This window comes from Eptatretus burgeri, chromosome 6 (assembly GCF_056783735.1).
Source record: "Eptatretus burgeri isolate ZD-2024b chromosome 6, Ebu_testis_v1, whole genome shotgun sequence".
NCBI lineage: Eukaryota > Metazoa > Chordata > Myxini > Myxiniformes > Myxinidae > Eptatretus > Eptatretus burgeri.
Window position 1 is genome coordinate 76,018,001 of NC_140966.1, and position 9,005 is coordinate 76,027,005.

Consider the following 9,005-nt stretch of genomic DNA (forward strand, 5'->3'; position numbering starts at 1 on the left):
CGCCTCACCTTCATCTCCGCAAACGCCGCCATCTTTGCGCCAGCCACGGCGAGTTCCCCAGGAACAGCATCGCTGCCGACAGACGCGGGGGATCCCTCGTAGGAGCGAGGGTTGGTGATTTCAACCAGGTCCACATGGGTGATTTCATGCACGTCCGCTTTGTGCACGTTTCACGAAGCGATCAGATCAGAATGCCGAAAGGGGCGAAGCCAGCGGGGGGTCAGAGATCGGAGATCAAACCTCGCCTCACGGACCCCATATAACGGCACGCAGAGACGCCAAGCAGACAGTAGAGTCGGTCTGGGTTTGGCATTGGGAGCTGGAGTCTGGAGTCTGGAGCCTGAAGTCTGCAGTCGGTGGGGGAGCTGAATAGAGCGGAGGAGAGGGGAGCTGGGAGTGCAGCGAAGCCTGCTGTGCCGCGCAGAACTGCGCGTTCATGTTCGGGACGTGGGGAGAGCCGGAGAGAGGTCGCCAGCCAGCACCGAACGGTCCGAGGTGATCGGGCTTCGGGACAGTCCGAGCGACGCTGAGGGACGGACGGGCTCTTAAAGAGAGCATCCACTCTAAGAGAGCAAAGACCCGTTCGCTCCTCTGAGGCGTTGCAGGCTGGGCCCGAATCACCAGGCCGCCCGACGAGGCCTGGGCCGAGCCGCGGTCACGCCAGCCGCTGTGTGGACGGGACGTCGCGGCTCGCCCCAGCGAGGCACCACGAAGGTGAAGGTAACCAGCCCGGCCTCTCAGAGCCTTTGCGGTCTACACACCTCTGTGCTCATAAAGACCCCAAGAGGTCCAGTCTACCCCTTGTCTTTGGGGTTTTTCCTTGTTTCTTTGCATGAACATTGTGGCGCCATGTCCCGAAGTAGAACTGATGTTAAGTGCAAGTGACTGTACTTAATAAATATACGGTTGTTGTCTTTGTCTTGCTCGCGTCTTGTCCCTACCCCCATTCATTGCATGCTTGTATATCTCTGCATTGCTTCTTTGACCATATATGTGTGCAAATAAATGTCCTTGTGTGAATGTAAACCTGTTCGTTGCATCCTTTCCCTCATTGAGCTGCAGTATTGAGTTCGGAATAAATAGTTGGTTGTGAAATAACCGATAATAGAATCTGGTACAACGGGGCCTCGTGATAATACCCCGCTCGCTTATCCCAAAACTGAGCGAGCTGCTTAAGCGGCTCGTTTCCAAGCAGGCCCCGTTGAGGTACAATCTCTCTGTAGTCTGCCCGCGCGATTAATTAGGTAAATCGACTATTCGGCGATCGGACCCTGCAGCGCGGGTAGAGTACGGACAAGATTGTGGTGTGGTTAAAAACACACCCATGGCTGGTTTTCGGTGTTCACCCGGATAGCCGTGACTGGATTGCACATTCGGTGGGCGAAGCGGCCGCTATTGGTTAAACGCAGTCGCTCGCACGCCGGCGGGCGGAATTCTGTAACACTGGTGTCAGGAGTGGGATTAAAATCCATCCCGCCTCCGAACCAAATTAACGGAACTGGACCAAGGGTATGCGAAGCAACCCTCCGTGTTCCCCTAATTTGCGAGCTTTAAAAAAAAAAAATTCCGATACGCGAGGTGGCGGTTCAAGGCGAACAGGCGCAGGGTGGATTGGGAATGGATTTAGAAATCATAGAATCCATGGCTCAGGACGAAATAACCGTGCAGGACACCGCTTTACAGGTTGACTATCCCCCACAACCAAACCCACAATCCGTAATGGACGTGGGGGCAGCAGCGTGCGAACACCCTCAACAACAAGCGCCCCTCCCTGTCCCCAGCGAAACCACGTCCGATCGTGACGGATCGGTCCTGTTCGAGTTATCGAGCATGAAGCGGTTCATGGCAATGATGGCAGGAATGGAACAAGCGGCGAAGCGCAAGAATTGGAGTCTGCGAACAATGGTAGATGATTTACAAATGCTCCAAGATTTTGCAAATGGGACCAGGACTCTACCTGAGGAGATTACTGAGTCGAGGGGGAGTGTGGCGGCTGTTCGAACTGCGGTGACAACGGGTGAGGAAGAAGTGACAGAAAAATAATAGCGATTGGACGAGAAGTGTATAAACTCGGACACGAGGCGATGACGGAAGAGTTAAAGGAGGTGACGGAGACACGGATAACAAGGGAAGAGACTGAGGTAATGAATGAGGTGACTGAGTTGGCAGAGACACAAAGGGAGACGCAAGAATTAAAAGAAATAACAGAGACACGGGAGACAGAGGGTGAAGTAAAAGAAACTAAAGACGAACACAAACACACAGAGGTAGCGAGAGACAATGAGGGGGAGCTCGAGGAATGTCCTGTGACTCGGTGCAAGCAGCCGGATAGCCTCCTTCAGGAACGAGGGGAGGGGATATGCCCCCGTGAAGCGGATCGCGACCAGGTGAGTCCGGTGGTGCCAAGCGAGTTAGGAGGGGCGAGTGCTACGAACGGGTGCACGCGAAGCTTGGGGGGTATGAAGGCCCCGGGACCCCTTGTGGTAGCGTGAATTCCCAGCGTGGTTGTTTCGGTGTGTGTGTGTGTGTATACGAGTGTGGCAAAATGCATGCTGCAACGCACGCATAGCGTGGGTGAAAGGCTGTTTGTGAAAGAGACCGCGTGTGTGAAGGAAACACCGAGCGTGAGTAATATGGTGTGTGTGGGTGAAAAGGAGTGCCCGAGAGAAAGGCCATGTGTAAGGAAAACCGCGTGTGTGACGGAAAAGGTCTTTGTGAAAGAAACACCGTGTGTGGATGAAACACCCCGTGTGAGAAAAACCGTGTGTGTGAGAGAACGGTATGAGAGAGAGATGACGGTTGGTATGCGGGAAGGCGCAGCCACGTCTCCGAGTGGAAGTGTCATGACATGGTGTGTAAGCGTCGTGACACGCAGGAGTGTGTGGGTTGAATGGCGATGAAGACGGCACCAGACGAGGGCCAAAGGCCGAGTCGCGGCCGTAGCTGTTTTGGGGACTGTGCCGGGTTTGCACAGCAGCGAGCGCGCGGTCTGGGCTGTGCTTTGCACGAGGCTGCTGCGTGCGCGCCTGCGCAGGTGAGATCCGGTCCGGAAACGCCCATGGTGGATGTAGCCGACACCTCAGACGGGCAGAAGGTAGGCTGGATATGAATTTGGACCGGACGGGTTCTCCAGGCGAGCGAGTGTGTCAAGCTCCATGTGGCCTGTGCAGTGCGTTCTGTTCGCAGAGCGCACGGCGCAGGTTATGGACGGGCAGAGCACATGTGCTCGAGTGGGGAACCCCTCGAAACGTGAGGCTTGCTTGTGATGCGCAGGGTGACATCGTGGCTGCATGGTTGGAATCCGGCAGGAGGGGAATCCCTGCCGGATGTTACCGTCCAGGAGGGACGAGGTGCGCGAAGTGTGAACAGTTGCCATGACGTCAAGGGGAAAGGTGCGCAGGTTGCGAGTTTCCGCCCTGGTGTTGTGTGCATTAAAAAGAAAGAAAAAAAAAGAATGAAAAGCAAGCCTCGCCACTTCAAGTAAACAAGATTCCCAGGCAAGGGGTGGAAGACCCTCTTGCTCGGGCACAGGATACCACTAGTTAGGGGGATGGGTTAGTAATAGTTCGACCGGCTTCATGGGGTAGGGATAAGTCCTCATGGAGCCCGTGGAATGGATTAGTTAGAGGGATTTTAGGACAGATTTAGAATGGGAAAAACGATATTTGGAGACATGGACAGACTGGAAATGTGTAGTGGGGACATAGCTTTGCTACGTAGTGTTAAAAAGATGTGCTTTGAGTTTAAGGGATGACGAGGGAGCACGAGGTAGTTAGGGGATGCAGTCAGCAGAAAGGCAGTGTTCACCGATGTGAGCGATGGATTGAAACATGTTGAGTGAGTGAGGGCCAGCGGGCCTGAGTGTATGGAGCGAATGTGGTATGCATAGTGCGATGAGTGATTGGGGGGAGGAGTGATTCCCACCCAAGGGACCCCGGTGTCAGTGTAAAGTGAGTTAGTGGGTTCGTCAAATTGACAAAAATGGAGGTCGTTTTGCTCTTGGTGAGAATGTAGGCTCGAAACCCGTTTGGAGGGGAGCAGGAGCCCTGTTGATGGGCTGGGAGCGTGACTGCGAATGGTGAGTATCGCTTAGTGGGTACCCGGGCACAGGGCTAGTCGGCCGCGGTAGGCCAAGGGCCCAAGGGGGGCCGGGATAGCGTAGTGGGCATGGGTGGGCCCGCGTGATGCAGGGCCCAGGGTGCCATTGGCCACGTGGGCAGTGCATTGGGCACGGGCACCCGGAGAAGGGGCCCGTGGCGCCAGCCTGCCATGTGAGCATCGAGGGGGAGTAGCCAGGGAGGGCACTCCCCAGTTTTAGGGAGCTGGTAGGCTCGGAGACGGTTGCAGGGCCCGGGGGTGCCATAGTTTGGGAATCGGCAGAGGGTAGTTCCTGCCAAGGGAGCCACGCGTCCCAGCCATGAGACCGTGCAAGGGCACGAATGGAAAATTCGAGGGCATGGCCCAAAATTGTGAGGACACCAACACAGGCGACAGGAATCTCGGTTGGTAGAACCAATAGATTAAGTGAGAGGCGGTTGTTGAAAGCCCCGGGGTAGTTTAAGGTTAATAATGTTGAGGTAGATAGAGAAGTGTACCCCTCCACACCATCCATCCCTTCGCTCTCGTTGTGGGCCGCTGGACCCACTTTAGGTAAGTCGATCGCTGAGATCTGAGGAGGCCATTCTGAGGCTTGGATTGGGTCTCGACACAGGACGCTAGCTCTCCCCTATTCCCCTCCAAAGGGAACGTAGGGGTTGGGAATAGTCTAGGTGACATGGTAGGTTAGCCGGACAGAGACGATAAAGGGGGTTAAAGAGACAATTTATAGCTGGGGGGGGAAGAAAAAAAAAGATGGGGCTAAATTGGGTGGATTTTTTTGCAAATTAAGGGAGTGGGTATGGACAGAGACAGGCAAAGGCTATAGGTTGGGAGGGAGACGGTAGGGTAGGTCCGAGCCCGCCTTCAGAGTGGTCAGCACCACCGCACTCCCTTCACGATCCTCCAGAATGAGACAAGAGGCCAGCCAGCTTCACCTGCCGACCTGTTTTTGCTACACGGCCTGTGCTGGCCAGCTTCACCTGCCGGCCTGTTTTTGCTACAAGGCCTGTGCCGGCCAGCTCCACCCGCCGGCCTGTTTTTGCTACAACAGCCTGTGCCGGCCTTGCCTTGCCATGCCTTGTCTGCCTGCCTTTGCCTTGACCTCATGCCTGCTAGCCCTTGTTTGCATCACCCCATTCCGTCCATTACCATGTGCGCCAGGATCATCGCGCGAAATGCAGGGACTGCCTGTAGGCAGCCGCACCACGGGACTGCATTGAGCAGCCCGTGCATCATTTTGTTTGCTTGCGTCAGTGCCCATTCAGTGTTCTGCAGGGACTGCCTTGCAGGCAGCCGCACACGGGGACTGCATTGGTGCAGCCTGTGCACCGTTTTGTGTTCACTGGGCTCATTCTAAGGGGAGGCCTAAGACCGCATTGGGCAGCCGGCCACATTCCCTGTCACCTGCATGTGTTTCATGAGCCAGAGACTGCATTCGGGCAGCCTGGCTCCCTGCTTCTTTCCCACAGAGTCCATCAGTTCTGGGCCATGGTTTAGTGTAAATTTATAAGGTTCAGGTTAAGTTAAGGGTAAATTGTACATGAGTTGCTCCCCCTGCATGTGTGTCATAGCACTGGCAATTTAGTTAAGTCGTCTGCATGAGTGGGTTTGTTTCGTTAGTTACTCAGCCCGTAGGTTATTTACTTTTGGGACAAGTATACACCAAATGGCGCACTCAGGGATCCGAAGGTAAATCGTACTAGGGGAGAACTTACACGTGATGGAACACGAAAATTCGACGACTCGGGACGAGTCTGTAAAAAGGGGAGGGGGTAGTGTTACGGTTGTGGAAATTCACAGAACACCATAAAGGTATCCCCAAGATCAGTTATATCTAAGTCTGTCTTCAGATAGATTTCCCCACCTAGGTCTCGAGGGATTTATTCGTGTACCCGGGCTGTGATCTTTGAGGTTGTGTTTTTCTTTTGCTATCTTTATTTTGGACCAACCACCTTCTCCACTATGCCAACCACCAACCACCTTCTCCACAACCCCAACCACAACCACCTTCTCCACCATGCCAACCACTAACCACCTTCTCCACACAGCCACCTTCTCCACAACCGCCTTCACAACAACCACCGTCTCCACAACCGCCCTCACAACAACCACCTTCACCCACAACCACCAACATCACCTCACCACTTCACCCACAACCGCCATCACCACCTCACAACCTTTGCCAGCAACTGCCAACATCTCCTCACCACCTTAACACAATCGAACAGCATCGCCTCACCTTCATCTTCGCAAACGCCGCCATCTTTGCACCAGCCACGGCGAGTTCCCCACGAACAGCATCGCTGCCGACAGATGTGGGGGATCCCTCGTAGGAGCGAGGGTTGGTGATTTCAACGAGGTCCGCGTGGGTGATTTCACGCACATCCGCTTTGTGCACGCTTCATGAAGCGATCGGATCAGAATGCCGAAAGGGGCAGAGACAGCGGGGGTCAGAGATCAGAGATTGGAGATCGGAGATCAAACCTCACCTCACGGACCCCATATAACGGCGCGCAGAGACGCCAAGCAGACAGTGGAGTCGGTCTGGGTTTGGCGTTGGGAGCTGGAGTCTGGAGCCTGGAGTCTGCAGTCGGTGGGAGATCTGAAGAGAGCGGAGGAGCTGGGAGCGCAGCCAAGCCTGCCGTGCCGCGCAGAACTGCGCGTTCATGTGCGGGACGTGGGGAGAGCCGGAGAGAGGTCGCCAGTCAGCACCGAACGGTCCGAGGTGATCGGGCTTCGGGACAGTCCGAGCGACGCTGAGGGACGGATGGGCTCTTAAAGAGAGCATCAACTCTAAGAGAGCAAAGACCCGTTTGTTCTTCTGAGGCGTTGCCGGCTGGGCCCGAATCACCAGGCCGCCCAACGAGGCCTGGGCTGAGCCGCGGTCACGCCAGCCGCCGTGTGGATGGGACATCGCGGGTCCCCCAGCGAGGCACCACAAAGGTGAAGATAACCAGCCCGGCCTCTCGGAGCCTTTGCGGTCTACACAGCTCGGTGCTCATAAAGACCCCAAGAGGTCCATTCTACCCCCTTGTCTTTGATGGGGTTTTTCCTTGTTTCTTTGCATGAACATTGTGGCGCCATGTCCCTAAGTAGAACTGATGTTAAGTGCAAGTGACTGTACATAATAAATATACAGTTGTAGTCTTTGTCTTGTTCGCGTCTTGTCCCTACCCCCATTCATTGCATGCTTGTATATCTCTGCATTGCTTCTTTGACCATATATGTGTGCAATTAAATGTCCTTGTGTGAATGTAAACCTGTTCGTTGCGTCCTTTCCTTCATTGAGCTGCCGTATTGAGTTCGGAATAAATAGTTGGTTGTTACATAACCGATAATAGAATCGGGTCCAACGGGGCCTCGTGATAATACCCCGCTCGGTTTTCACAAAACGGAGCAAGCTGCTTAAGTGGCTCGTTTCTAAGCAGGCCCCGTTGAGGTACAATCTCTCGGTAGTCTGCCCGCGCGATTAATTAGGTAAATCGACTATTCGGCGATCAGACCCTGTGGCGCGCGGGTAGAGTACGGACCAGGTTGTGGTGTGGTTGAAAACACACCCGTGGCTGGTTTTCGGCGTTGACCCGGAAAGCCGTGACTGGATTGCACGTTCGGTGGGCGAAGCGGCCGCTATTAGTTAAACGCGGTCGCTCGCACGCCGGCGGGCGGAAATCTGTAACACTATGTTCTTTATTGGTGCTTTCCGCGTAGCATGTTCTGTGCCACACAACATGCTTGTCACTTTCATCACCTGCTATCAAGTCCCCGATTTTTTTAACTGAGTGTAATGAACTCGCTGTTCCCAAAACTCGCTCTCAAACGAACCGCTGTCAAGAATTTGTGGTACGTTGAATGTTCCTCAGATTGTGGTGGTTCTTTCAATTGCTCTTGTTTGGAGCTCTGACACTTTATGCATAGTTTATAGTTTATTTGTGTGCGCGCCCTTTTCTCCGGGAGTTCTTCGCTCTGTGCCACGACTTATCTGCAAATAGAGAAAAAACACATAAAAGATAATTTTTGTTATTTTATGTAAAGTTATGTATAGTCTAAACCTGCAGGATCAGGCAAAGATATCAGAGTGGTCATATTGATGAGTGTTAGGGATTATGATTATGATGTCTATTATAGATCTTCTACTGCATACACTGTCTGAAAATACGAAACGAAATTTGTCATCAAAATTTTTATCGATTTTCGTCACTCGCTGGCCACCATCTTGGATTTTTGTCATTAGCAATGTTTGTAAAGATTGGAAACAGCTGACTTGTAGTCCTATGTGATCTTTGGAAGTGAAAAAACACAAGTTTCCAGATTCTATATGAAAAGTTGAGCATTGTATGAATTTCTACATCACAACATACACTATTTGAGATATGAGGCCAAAAACGATATATAGCACGATATCTCAAAAAGTTAGACAAATTCGGATGAAACTTGGTGGACAGGTTGAGTGTGTGACCACGACGAATTGATTCGATTTTGGTGAACATCCGGATCTGGAAAGGAGAATTATTTAAATTTTAATGTGATTCTTCACCATTGAGAGATGGTACTGAATTGCATGATATTTCAAAAATGTATTGGGCCCGATATGTTCTCTCGTGGATCAGGCATTACGTGGTGGAGGTTTGCGCTCTACCGAGTGGCCAAGTTTCTCCCTTTGTTGTTGTCGCATCTCGTGTCTTTTTTAATCAAGACAGGATCTCACAAATCAACCTCGATGGGTTCATCTATAGGAGTTCATGCAGCAAATTGAGACGTGTATGTGTTGCATGTGTGTTTGTGTGTGTATGTGTATGTGTGTGTTTTGTGTGTTGTGCGTGCGTGTTTGTGTGTGTTTGTGTGTTTGTGTGTGTGTGTGTGTTCCTGTTGTTGGCTGCTACCTTCACACAGAGGTGCGTTAAATAATA